Source organism: Elephas maximus, chromosome 21, assembly GCF_024166365.1.
Source record: "Elephas maximus indicus isolate mEleMax1 chromosome 21, mEleMax1 primary haplotype, whole genome shotgun sequence".
Classification (NCBI taxonomy): Eukaryota; Metazoa; Chordata; class Mammalia; order Proboscidea; family Elephantidae; genus Elephas; species Elephas maximus.
In genome coordinates, this window is record NC_064839.1 from 52,265,486 (window position 1) to 52,277,250 (window position 11,765).

An 11,765-nucleotide genomic window follows, 5' to 3' on the forward strand; every position below is an offset into this window, starting at 1 on the left:
TTCAGGCCCAGCGTCCACTCGCTTGGCCCCTTGGCGCGCCAAAAGCCTCTGTGCGCCCTGGTTGTGCGTGGTTTTTGGCGCTGCAGGGCCCAAGTCCCGCGTTGCGTTCATTTCCCCGGTGGCGCCTTCGTGTCAGCAGGATCTCCCAGGGCGTCCACGTCCCCGCCTAGCTGGGTGGAAGGCAGCTAGAAGGGACTGTGCAGGAAAACCGGCCCGGAGGGCCCAGCTGGACCCGGCCTCTGCCTGTGGGCCTAACCTGGGGCCTGAGGACATGGGGAGAGCCTGGCGACAGGCGAGTCCAAAAGGGCCAGATCACGCGAAATTACCTCTGCACCCAAGCCAGGGATCTCCCGCCACTATTGCGCGGAGACAGCGCGCGCTTGGGTTGCGCCTTTCCCGGGGCGCGTTCCACCGTGACTTGCACCAGGGCTGTGGGTGAAGCGCCCACCGCCGCGCGCCGCCGCGAAAGCGTGCCTGGCATGTGCGACTTTCGAGCTTGAACTTTAAATGTAAAGGCGTTCCCGAATCTGGTGCAAAGTCGCGAGCCCTGCATGCGCGAACGGGGTGATCTTGCAGAGAGCAGCGCACGCTTTAGGGTTCTGTCCTGGAACAACGCCGTCACGATGCGCTGAGTGTAGGTAACCACCCAAATCCAAACCCGCCCAAGGAGGGGTAGTGCATGGATGTACGCACAGGGTTTTGGTGTGCGGAAGACGCATCCCCCGAACGCTGACGCCCTCGGCGCCCCAGCCTCTGCCGCTAGCACTGCAGCCCTGGAAAGCGCGCAAAGACTCCGGAGGGGCCGCCTGGAGCTCGCCCCCAAGGCCGGGTCTGACCCCGAGCGCTGGCGGCAGGAAGGCGCCCGGAGTATTCGTTTCTGATGCCAAGGCGCCTGCCCCACCAAGGCGCGTTCCATCCCGCTGTTTTCTTTTCTTTTGGGGGGTGGAGAGCAGGGGCGGGGGTGCACGAGTTCTGGCTCCCCAGTGCAGGCAGCTTAGCCATGGAGGAGCCAGATAGTGAAAGAATGGAGCTGCAAGCCCCCATTGTCACCCACTGACCTGGGCAACTCAGGTCACTCCAACCCTCGGTTTCTTCATCTCTAATAATACTCTCCTCACTTTTTTTCACGTACTTCGGCGGGGGTGGGGGAGTATGTGGCTTATGAGGTGAGGCTGTAAGGCGCGTGTCATTCCTGGGGGGAGCAAAGGGACGGTACCCGACCAGATTGGCCATCAGACCTTGCATTTCTGCATCCTCTGCCTCTTATGACACCCTTCTCCCCCCTCAGGCACATGTACTCTGTGGCGGGGGCGGGGGTGCCATAAGAGGCGCAAGAATCCTTATTTTAAAAGATCCCCCCGCCCAGCTTCTGATGAACACCCAGTTGGGACCACTGAACTCCGCTCTGCACACCAGGAACGCACGGGTACCTCCCCTTCCCGGCGAGAAGGAAGACAAGATCGAATTGTAACCGCGGGGCTGGAGCTGGGCTCCGACAGAGACCTGCCCTCAGAGTCTGCTAATTCCCCCACACCCTTCAAGCCTGCGGAGAGCCCAGCAGCCCAGGGTCCCGGGCCAAGGGAGGTGGTTCCACCGCTCTAGGTGAAGGAGCCATGTTAGAACCATATGGGGCGTTGCTCACACTGCAGATTGGTGGGGGGGTGGGCGGGGGGGGTGGAGCGGAGCTGATTGCTCCTCGATTAGAATCTGAGGTGCAGTCGGAACTCACAGCCCTGACAGGTTTCCAGGTGGTCCTGCTGAGTGCCAAAGGTTAAGACCCGCCGGGGTCCGGCTCTGCTGGGCGCCTGGGGCCAGGCAAGGCAGTTCCAAGAGCCTTTGCTGCCCCCTCCTGGCCGCTTGCTGCCCGGGTCAGGCTCCCACCTCCTGCAAGCAGCTGAGGGAGAGAACGTGGAGCGGACGGCCGCCACAATCAGGGCCAGCACAGGGAGGCTCACTCTGTGCCAGGCCTCCTGTGGGACTGAGCTAAATCATGGGCCTTTCACAAAATGAGACTGAGCTACATCTGCTTCTGTGCTTTGGGGATGGGCAGGGGAAGTGGAACCACTGATCTTTGCAACTGTAAAATACTGTAGCGCGGCATAACAGGGGCACAGGGAGAGCCTTCCTGGATCCATTTATTCAGCAAACGCTGAACGCCTGCTCCATGCCAGCCGTCGGCCAAGACCAGACTCACTGAGCAGGCAGACACCCCGTCCTCACTGACAGACCCGTGCCCTGTGGTGCCCCAGAGCGCCGGGTGGAAGACAGGTGCCTCAGGGAATGTGTTCGTATTGACAGTGTATTAAGGCTCCCTGCCGGGCCAGCAGTGCGTGGGGCACCCTCAACACGGGTGGGTCCACAGGCACCCAGCACCAGGATACTTGGAGTTGTGTGTCCCCAGTGCAGGCCCTCCCTGTGTACCCTCAGTGTGGGCAGTGGCCTGTGTGGGCCTGGCTCAAGGCCCCAGTGTCTGTAGTGGCCACTGGAGCACTGTCCCACCTCTAACATGGGGCTGCGTGCCTGAGGACTCAGGAAAGGGGATGCCACTCCAGTGGTTTTAAGCGTAGGCCCATCCTCTGTGGCTTGATCTTCCAAAACGTTTTGGGTCAGCACAGGCAGGGTAGGCAGAAAGCTGGCAGCGGGAGGAGGTCTGGGCGAAACAGCAGCTATCAGCCTCTCTGAGCATCTCAGGAGAACCAGCGACACCCCGCCAGGGAGAAGGCAGGGCCACATGCACTCACACTGTGTCTACGGTTTACAGCCATCGGGAAGTGCGCTGGGCACCCAAATGGAAAAGGATGAACACGCCACTGTGTTTGAACACTTCCCCCAGCAAGCCAGAGACTGGCCCACTTTGACTGTGGATTCCAGCAAGGCAGGTGGCACCGGCTGAGCCTGGTGTTCCACTGCGTCGCCTTGGCAGCATCACCAGCTCGTGTAAGGCAGAGAAGGCTGGTCAGAGGCCAAAGGAAGGTCTCAGGAGGGAGGCCCAGGTGAGGCCCAGATGGGCGGTGCCAGATGTGCGCTTCGGGGATGAGGGCGTCACAGAGAGGCCTGCCTTGCACCCTGTGGTCCTGATTAACCTTCATAGGAGCGGTCATCGAGATGCCATCCCCAGGGAGCAGGGCACAGCACCAAGGACTGGGGTGAGTGGGGTGTGGAAGCCCAGGAAGAGGACCGGGAGCCTGGGCATGTAGCAGGCATTTCCCCTGGCTATTTCTCTACGGTGAGGCAGCACCACCTGCTGGTCACACAAGTTTGTGCTGGGACCAAAACCAAAAACTAAGCCAGTTACCAACCAGTTGATTCCGACCCACAGCGACCTCAGACCCCGTGTGTGTCAGAATAGAATTGTGCTCCACAGGGTTTTCAGTGACTGGGACCCTTCAGAAGTAGATCACCAGGCCTTTTTTCTGAGATGCTTCTGGGTGGATTCGAACCACCAACCTTTCGGTTACTAGCCAAGGGCAAGAACCCTGTGCGCCACCCAGGGACTCCTAAAAATAAACCCCAGCAAGGAACATTGCTCTCCTGAGACTGTGGACAGCACATGTGCACAGATGAAACTGACTTTGGAATTTCAGACACTTTGACCTTGTTTGAGAGGTAGCTGGCTTTTCGAGTGGGGGGGCAAACTAGTTTTTTTTTTTTTTTCATTTCTAGTTATACAAATGATAGGACTTATTTAGAATAAACCAAAAAGATAAACTTTAGAGAAGTGAAAAGAAGAAAGTAAAAATTACTTCAAACCCCACCTTCTTAGGCAGCCACGCACGATGGCCCCATAAACATCTCCCTGCACACAGAGATTGTGGGGATCCTGGAGAAGCAGATAACAGGACCTGGTGATTAATAGCACCAGATCCAGAGGGCCTGGGTTCAAATGCTGAACCACCTCTTCCTCACTTTAGGAGCTTGGGCAGGTGCTTCTCCTCTCTGCCTCAGTTTCCTCATCTGTAAAATGGAGGTGATTCTAAGAGTACTCCTCTCAAAGCACTGTTGTGAGGCTTAAGTGGACTAATAATCAGTGAAGGGTTTACAGGTGAAACCAAGGCAGACAGAATAAGTACTTTGCCCAAAACAGAGCCCGACCCCGGTGTGCATGGCTTCGGCGCCGTGTTCTTCAGCTGTTAAATGGTCTCTCTAGTGTTCTGTGAGGTTACTGAGATTTCTATTTACCTCTGAAATCAGAGATCAGTTTCCCTGGAGGACAGGGTCTTCTCTCTGTGATGGGAGAGGCTCAGGAGCTGATCACGGCTCTGCTATAACCACTCCCAGCCAGACCTTCCTCGTCTGGAAAATGGGAGCATAACAGTACCTGCTTCGCGGGATGCCTCTGAGGGTTCCGTGAGCTACCCTGCCCTCCATGGCTGGTGGGGCTGCCTAATTTGCTCACAACTCAGCACTCGGGGGCTGAGCTTTATACCTTCCAAGCCATCCAAAGTGCAAAACATCCACAGAACATGGGCACATGTCGGCTCCCATTTGAACATTTGTGATTTATGGACAAGGAAAAGAAAGGGTTCCATTCATAGGAAGAACTCTTGCCCTGTTAGAGGGAGTGGGATTGTGGCTTTCACTATTTAAAACTCTCCGCTAGCTTGAAAGATTGCCTGGGCAGCCTCCAGTAAAAACCCAGGATGATGACAAAGACTTGGCAAAGTGACTGGGGGGCGGGGAGTGCAGCGGAGGGGCGGGGAGGGGGCTCAGAGACCTGTGGCTGCACCACGCACGGGGGGACAAGCCACCAAAACGCTCTGCCACTCAGTTTCCTCATCTACAACATGGCAGTAAGATATGGGGCTCGTTCAAGCAACTGAGGTGAGGCTAGCACAGCACCCACTACACAGTGGTAGCTGTTCAGCGACTTGCTGCCCAGAACTTAAGGACGTGACACAGAGAGTGGACAAAACCCCGTGTCCTGCAGGCTCCCTAACAGATCTTACCTGGCCCCACACCCATCTCTGCTGTTTGTGTGCTGTGTGACCTGGGGAAATTACTCAACCTTTCTGGGTGGGCCTTGCTCTTCTCTTCTAGAACACGCCTCGGGTTTTGTCTGCCTCCTTCTACCTTAGGTGGCAAGGTGAGGGCAACCCGAAACGAAGAAAGGCACATGGGTGGTTCTGGTTTGGTCTGTGATCAGCTGTGATTACAATCTTGGCTTCACTCCCCACTAGCTGGGGGACTATGGGCGAGTCAGTTTTTCTCTCTGTGCCTCAGTTACCCCAACTGTGAAACAGAGACACCCCGCAAACGTTACTGTGAAGATTGAATGAAATTATGTATTTGCATATCTCTATATAATTTACCTTTATACATTATATCTCTAATAATAAATATATATAAATACACCTTATAATTTATATATGAATATAAATGAAACTATACAATTGATTATTACTGAGGAACAAACCACTTCCAAAAGTTAGTGACTTCAAACAACAAAATTCATTAATTTCACTCCTGACTTTGGACTTTAGGCAGGATTCAGTGGGAACAGTTGTCTTTGTTCCACATGGCATCAGCTGGGGTGGTTCATAGGGACTGGAGCTCCACAGCCAAGTTGGCACCCCCACATGGCTGGCAAATTGGTGCTGGCTGTCAGCTCATCTCTGTGTGGGCTTCTCCAGAGGGCACCTTGAGCTTCCACACAGCATGGTGGCCAGGTTCCAAGAGCAAGTGTCCAGAAGTGGAAGCTGCCAGTTTCTTGAGGTCTACACCTGCAAACTGGCACAGTGTCACTTTTGTAAACTATTAGCCAAGGTGTCACAGGGTCAAGATTCATGGGGATGGGGCGTAGACCTCATCTCTTAATGAAAGAAGCGTCAAGGACCTTGCGGCCATGTCTTACAACTTTCACACCATTTAAAATAGCTCAGTAAGTTCAACCTGTTATTTTTTCCTCCATTAGGAGGGAATCATCAGCAGACGACAGATAGTAGACAGCCAAGCTGAGGACCTCTCTCCCTCTCCCTCAGCTGCAGAAGTTAGTGAAAAGGAGATCAAATTGTGAGAGGGAGGGATCCCATTCAAGAATGTTGAGGAATGAGCGGACTTTCACTCCCACACCAACTTCTCTTTCTTTTGTATATGGGCACCTATGTAAGATTTATTTTGAGGAAAGGCTTCTGCAGCCCCTCCCCTCCCCCCATTTTTTTTTTTTTTTACATGATAAGAGTTGATGGCCTTTAAGTTTTAGGGGTATTGGCTCTATTTGGGACATTGGTTGGGTTGAGTCCAGACAGGGACCAGATAAAGGGGAAGTGAGCTTAGCAACCCTTGTTTGGTTGTTTTTGCTGAGGGTCTGAATCTCAGAATTTTGGAAAATGAGTCATCTGCAAGCCAGGTGCCTCCTCGGGGGCTGTGGGAGGGGACAGAGGATAATATGCTGGTATCACCCCCCCAGAAGGATTAGAAAGGTGAAGGGAGAAAGTTCTTTTTGCTCCCCTGCCCAAAATGCAGAAAGCTTGGTATCTTATGCCAAGCAAGATCAGCTGGTCCTGACTCCCCAAACTGCTATGTGACGGTTTCTGATGACTGCAAGAGTACGGGATCTATTATTGATGTCTGCTGTGGGTGCCAGAGGGAGGGGTACATTTCCTCTATAGACCGGGCATTGACTCCTTGACAACCAACAACAGACCTGGGTACCGTTTTCTCTTTTTAAACATGTTCTTGTCTGATGTTGTTTCCTTTCTTCCACATCTTTGCCAAAGCATAGGCTCTTTTGTGCTTTTCACTGCACTGGTCCTCTCTTCCTGGATGTGATGGTTAAGGTTGTGTGCCAACTTGGCTGGGCCATAATTTTCAGTGGTTTGGTGGTTATGATGTAGTTTGGCAACTATGTAATGATGTAATCACCTCCACAATGAGATCTGCTATGAGCAGCCAATCAGTTGAAAGGGAATTTCCTTGGGGGTATGGCCTGCGTTCTATGTATATGGACTTCCTGGTGAAGCGCACTGGCTTTTGCTTGTTCTGGATCCTCACCTGACCCCTAGTTCTTGGACTTGAGCTTGAAGCTTACCTGCCAATCTTTGGATTCATCAGCCTCCACAGCCCATGAGCCAGCAGCCTGCTGTCTGACCTGCCAATCTTGGGTTCACCAGCCCCTGCAGTGACATGAGTCTGGAGAAGCCTCCAGCCTGGTGCCTGACCCAGAAATTTGGGACTGTGCGGCCTCTACAGCTTCGTGAGTCATTTCCTTGACACAAATCTCTCTCTCTCTCTATATATATGTATATATTTACACACTTCACTGGTTTGGCTTTTCTAGAGAACCCAGCCTAAGACACTGGATAATTGTGTTAATGTTGCTGTTTTCAACCTTCATTTGCAAAGTCTGTGTCCTCTTCAGGTTCTTGGGGTGAGGTGTGTATAGGTCCCTGGTTGAGAAGTAGGGAAGCAGGAGGATGTGGGTGGCAGAACCCCCACGGCGGAGGGCAGGACCTCCCATGCATCCAGGAGGAGGTGCTGCCCAGGGTCCGGGCTGCTCCCTTGTGGGGGCCAGTGGGGGCACACAGTGCTGCAGCTGCTCCGCAGGTGGTGTGGAGATGCAGGCGTGGCGTTGGAGGCTGAGAGGCTGGGAATGAGTCTTTGCCTTACACTGCCTGGCTTGGTAGTCCTGCACCAGAGCCTGGAGCTTTCTGAGCACAGCTTTTTGTCCTAGTCACCCCTTCTCTTGTGCATTCAGGGAGTACTTACTGGGGACCTGGGCGAACCCTGGAGGGGACAGGTGCAGCCCTGCCCTCAACGAGCTTCCAGCTGAGCAGGACCTGGGTGTGCAATGAAGAGCACTGGGTATGGCTGTCGTCTTTACCAGGTTCATCTCTGCCCTAAATAGTGGGTGACAGGAACGTTGCTCCTCTTTGGAGCCTCAGCCTCTTGGTTTGCAAAAATGGGGAGAGCATTTTTCCTACCTCATCGGGTTGTTGCAAGGATTCGTGAGGACAACACTGTGTGCGAGGGGCTGGCCCGCAGAGAGGACATGACAAATGGCATCAGAGAGACCCTGCCCCAATCCCAGTGCCACCTGTCTGGTGTAGTCCCACATCTCGTACAGAAAATCCTATTACCACCTCACAGGTGGTCAGTAACCCTGAGAGTGAGATGACAACGTGAAAAAGTGTCATGTGCTCAGGATACTTCAGTACACCCCCAAGATACAGTAGCCAAAGTCATAATTTAATAAGCATAATTAATGATATTGGAAACCCTGGTGGCATAGTCGTTAAGAGCTATGGCTGCAAACCAAAAAGGTCAGCAGTTTGAATCCACCAGGCACACTTTGGAAACTCTATGGGGCAGTTCTACTCTGTCCTTTAGGGTTGCTATAAGTCCGAATCGACTTGATGGCAGTGGGTTTGGTTTGATTTTATTTATATTTACTGACATGATTAATGAATTAATAGGATATAGTGTAATCATTCAAAGTGATCATTGTGAAATTGCACAAATGCAAGGAAACCACCGCACAGAAAATGCACCATTATAAACACAATACAACTCCACGGAAAAAATATATATTTATATGCATGCATGTATAAATGTTAATACAGAGTAAGAGATGTTAGAAGAATACTGAATATGCCATACACTGCCAGGAGAATGAGCCAATCTGTCTTGGAAGAAGTACCACCAGAATGCTCCTTAGAAGCGAGGCGGTGAGACTTTGTCTCCTGTGATTTGGACATGTTATCAGGTGCAATCATTCCCTGGAGGACCTCATGCTTGGTAAAGCAGAGGGTCGGCAGAAAAGAGGAAGACCCTCAATGAGATGGACTGTCACAGCGGCTGCAGCAATGGGCTCAAACATAGCCCGCTGTGAGGATGGCACAGGACCGGGCAGTGTTTCCTTATGTTGTACTATGAGTTGGAACTGAACTGACGTCACCTAACAACAGCACATCTTTATAGACATTAATACAGAGGGAGAGTTTTAGAAGAAGAAAACAAATATTATGAAGACTATTTACACCATCATTCCAGAAATGATTTAAGTAGTATTAAATAAAATTATCTACACATATGGACAAGTATTAGAAAAGAACACACAGAAATTTAGAGTCAATTATGGTGGTGGGATTTTCTTTTTCCTGGCCTTTTGTAAACATTCCATACTAACTTGTTTTAGAATTCTATTGCCCCTTTATACTTTTATAAATGTGAGATGTACTGGGAATCCTTTGCAAATATTCTTTTCGACAAATTGCAGAGCTGGGCCTGCCCATTAAGTATGTTGTGTGAAGAACAAAGAGGTCTTAGAGGCACTTATGCTACTAGTAGCCACTGCACTTTTGTTTCATCTTACTGAGAAAGCCATTGAGAGCTATGTACATGGTTCAGACATGGCTTCCAGTACAGAAACCATCTATGAAGAAAAGCCCTGCTCAATGTCAGTGTGCATCCCTGGAAGTTCAAGGCCGGCCTCGCAGCTCTTCAGCTCAGCTAGAGGGGCAGAAAAAGTGGTAGAAAGATGCTTTGTTGGGCCTGTCCGCAGTGTACTCTACACCTCTCATAAACACCCTGCTAGGGTTGTGAGGAGGATCTGTGGAAGGAAAGACTGAGTATAGGCATTTGGATTTCATCCTGAGGATAGAATTTTCTAGATGTTAAACTGGGTTGTCCCATTGGCCTCCCCACTCCTCCTTAGAAGCCCAACACGGGCTGGTGTCTGCTCCCAGCACCATGGCCAGGCAATCTCTTCCATGCTGACAGTTCTATCAAGTCAAACTTAGGGAGCAGCTGCTTTTGCTGGCCATGTTTTTATGGAACTAATGTTAAGAGGCTCTTTATTTGTTGTACTTGGCAGCATTAAAAAGGGTTATATTAAATAACTCCATAAAATAGACTAGTTCGTTTTGCTACTTGGAGATGTATTCTTCAGATAGTTCATCTTGGTGGGCTCACTGGGATTCTGTGCCAATCAAAATCTCACACTCTCAACGGAGACAGAGGGAGACATTCCTCCTTAAATCCAGTGTCTTGCTTATGAAGCCCTTTTCTACCCCAACATTGTTTTTTTTTAAAGGCTATTATCTCCAAATTTTTTAGTATTTCTTTTTATGTTTAGACATTTAATTAACCTTGATGTTATTTTTATGTGTAATATGACTTAGAAGTTCAAGTTGTTTTTTCAACCCTTCTAAACAACACCTAGGTGCTCTCAATCCATTTCTTAAGAAGCCAATCCACTCCCCACTTGTAATAAGTCTTCTAGATTCCCACCTTCTTTGGGGCCTTCTATTCTATTCCATTGGCCTGTCCATTCGCCAATACCATACTGTTTTAGTACTGAAGCTTTAGCACATGTTTTGATACCTAGAAGGGCAGTCGATTTTCCTCCATCTTGACTATACTTGTGCATTTACTGTCCACGAGTTCCATGAAAAACCCCTGCTGGGATTTTGACTGCGATGTACAGAATCTCCCAGTACAAGAAAAGCTAGTATCTTCATAACGTTGAATCCTTCCATCTAAGAACATAATATGCCTCTTTATTCAGGTCTTTCATCTCTTTCAGGGAAGCTCTGTAATTTTAGCCATGTGATCCCTGAATTGCTCAGCAGGCTTATTCCCCAATACTTACTAGTTTTTGTTGCTATTGCATTTTCCAAGAACATTTTCTAATGAGTTATTGACACTGTGGGAAAATCACTGATTTTTATTTACCATGTTCTGGCACTCTGCGGATGTTTCTAACATGAAGGCAAATCTTTCTTTAGCTGAAGGAAAGTTTTTATTTTTTTCCCTCACCGCTCTGTACTTTCTCTTTCTGCACTAGTTTCAGGGAAGAATCCTTGGCTCAAATCGTCCAATTAACTGATTCTGTGTGTATTCTGTCTTCAGTCCAACTACTAAATTTTTTATTTTATGAAATTTTAATTTGTAAGCATTGTTTTTTCTTATCAATTTATTCTCTTTTTAATGGATATGATGGTCCTTGAATCACATTTTGATTCCTGGATGAACATGTCCACCACAGTAAGATACTGTTTCAAGATGCCGATTATCTGATCATATTTGTAGTCAGGGACCCAGACTCAACAGTGCCGATGTGGTTCCTGTCCCCCAGTGAGGCCCCCGCCCCCTGGATCAGCAAAGCCCTCACTCGACAACTGCTTTGTCAGCTCAGGGACATCCTTCTTGACATCTTTGAAGACTGTCACCGTCTTGCCTACAATACTGGGTAGGAGCTGGGGCTTTTCATTATCCATTCTCCATCTCTCTCATCTTCTTGCTGAAAGATTTTCTTCGTCTCTCCTCCACACCACATCTGCTCAAATTTCAACGTGACACTTACATTTTTAATTTTTAAAAAGTACCTTTACCATCATGCTCAGCTCTTTTGACTTTTGGGTAACTTTCAGAGCTCTCTTTTTAGTTCCTTGGCCTGCCCCCACATTGCTGTTATTTTCAGAGTCATGATAGCCTCCATAGCATTTTGAGATCAGAGCAGACAAATGTTGATGCTTTTTCATAGAAACGGGGCAAGTGTTTTCAGAAATTTCAAGGGTACGAACAGGACATTGCCTGAGATTTTCTCCTGTCTCCTGCAGTACATCTTCCTCATAAATGCATCTTCCTTCACATCTCGTGTGTCAGGCTCTTTTACTTTAAGTCTTTCAAGGGCCCTGTGTGGATTTGTTTTCTGTTTATTCAAGTGTATTCAGATTTAACATTTCCTAGGATTTTGGGTGAGTGGATTCTTCTAAGGTCTTTTTCACTGGTTAGCTGTCACAGATCTACTCTCAGATCTCTTACTG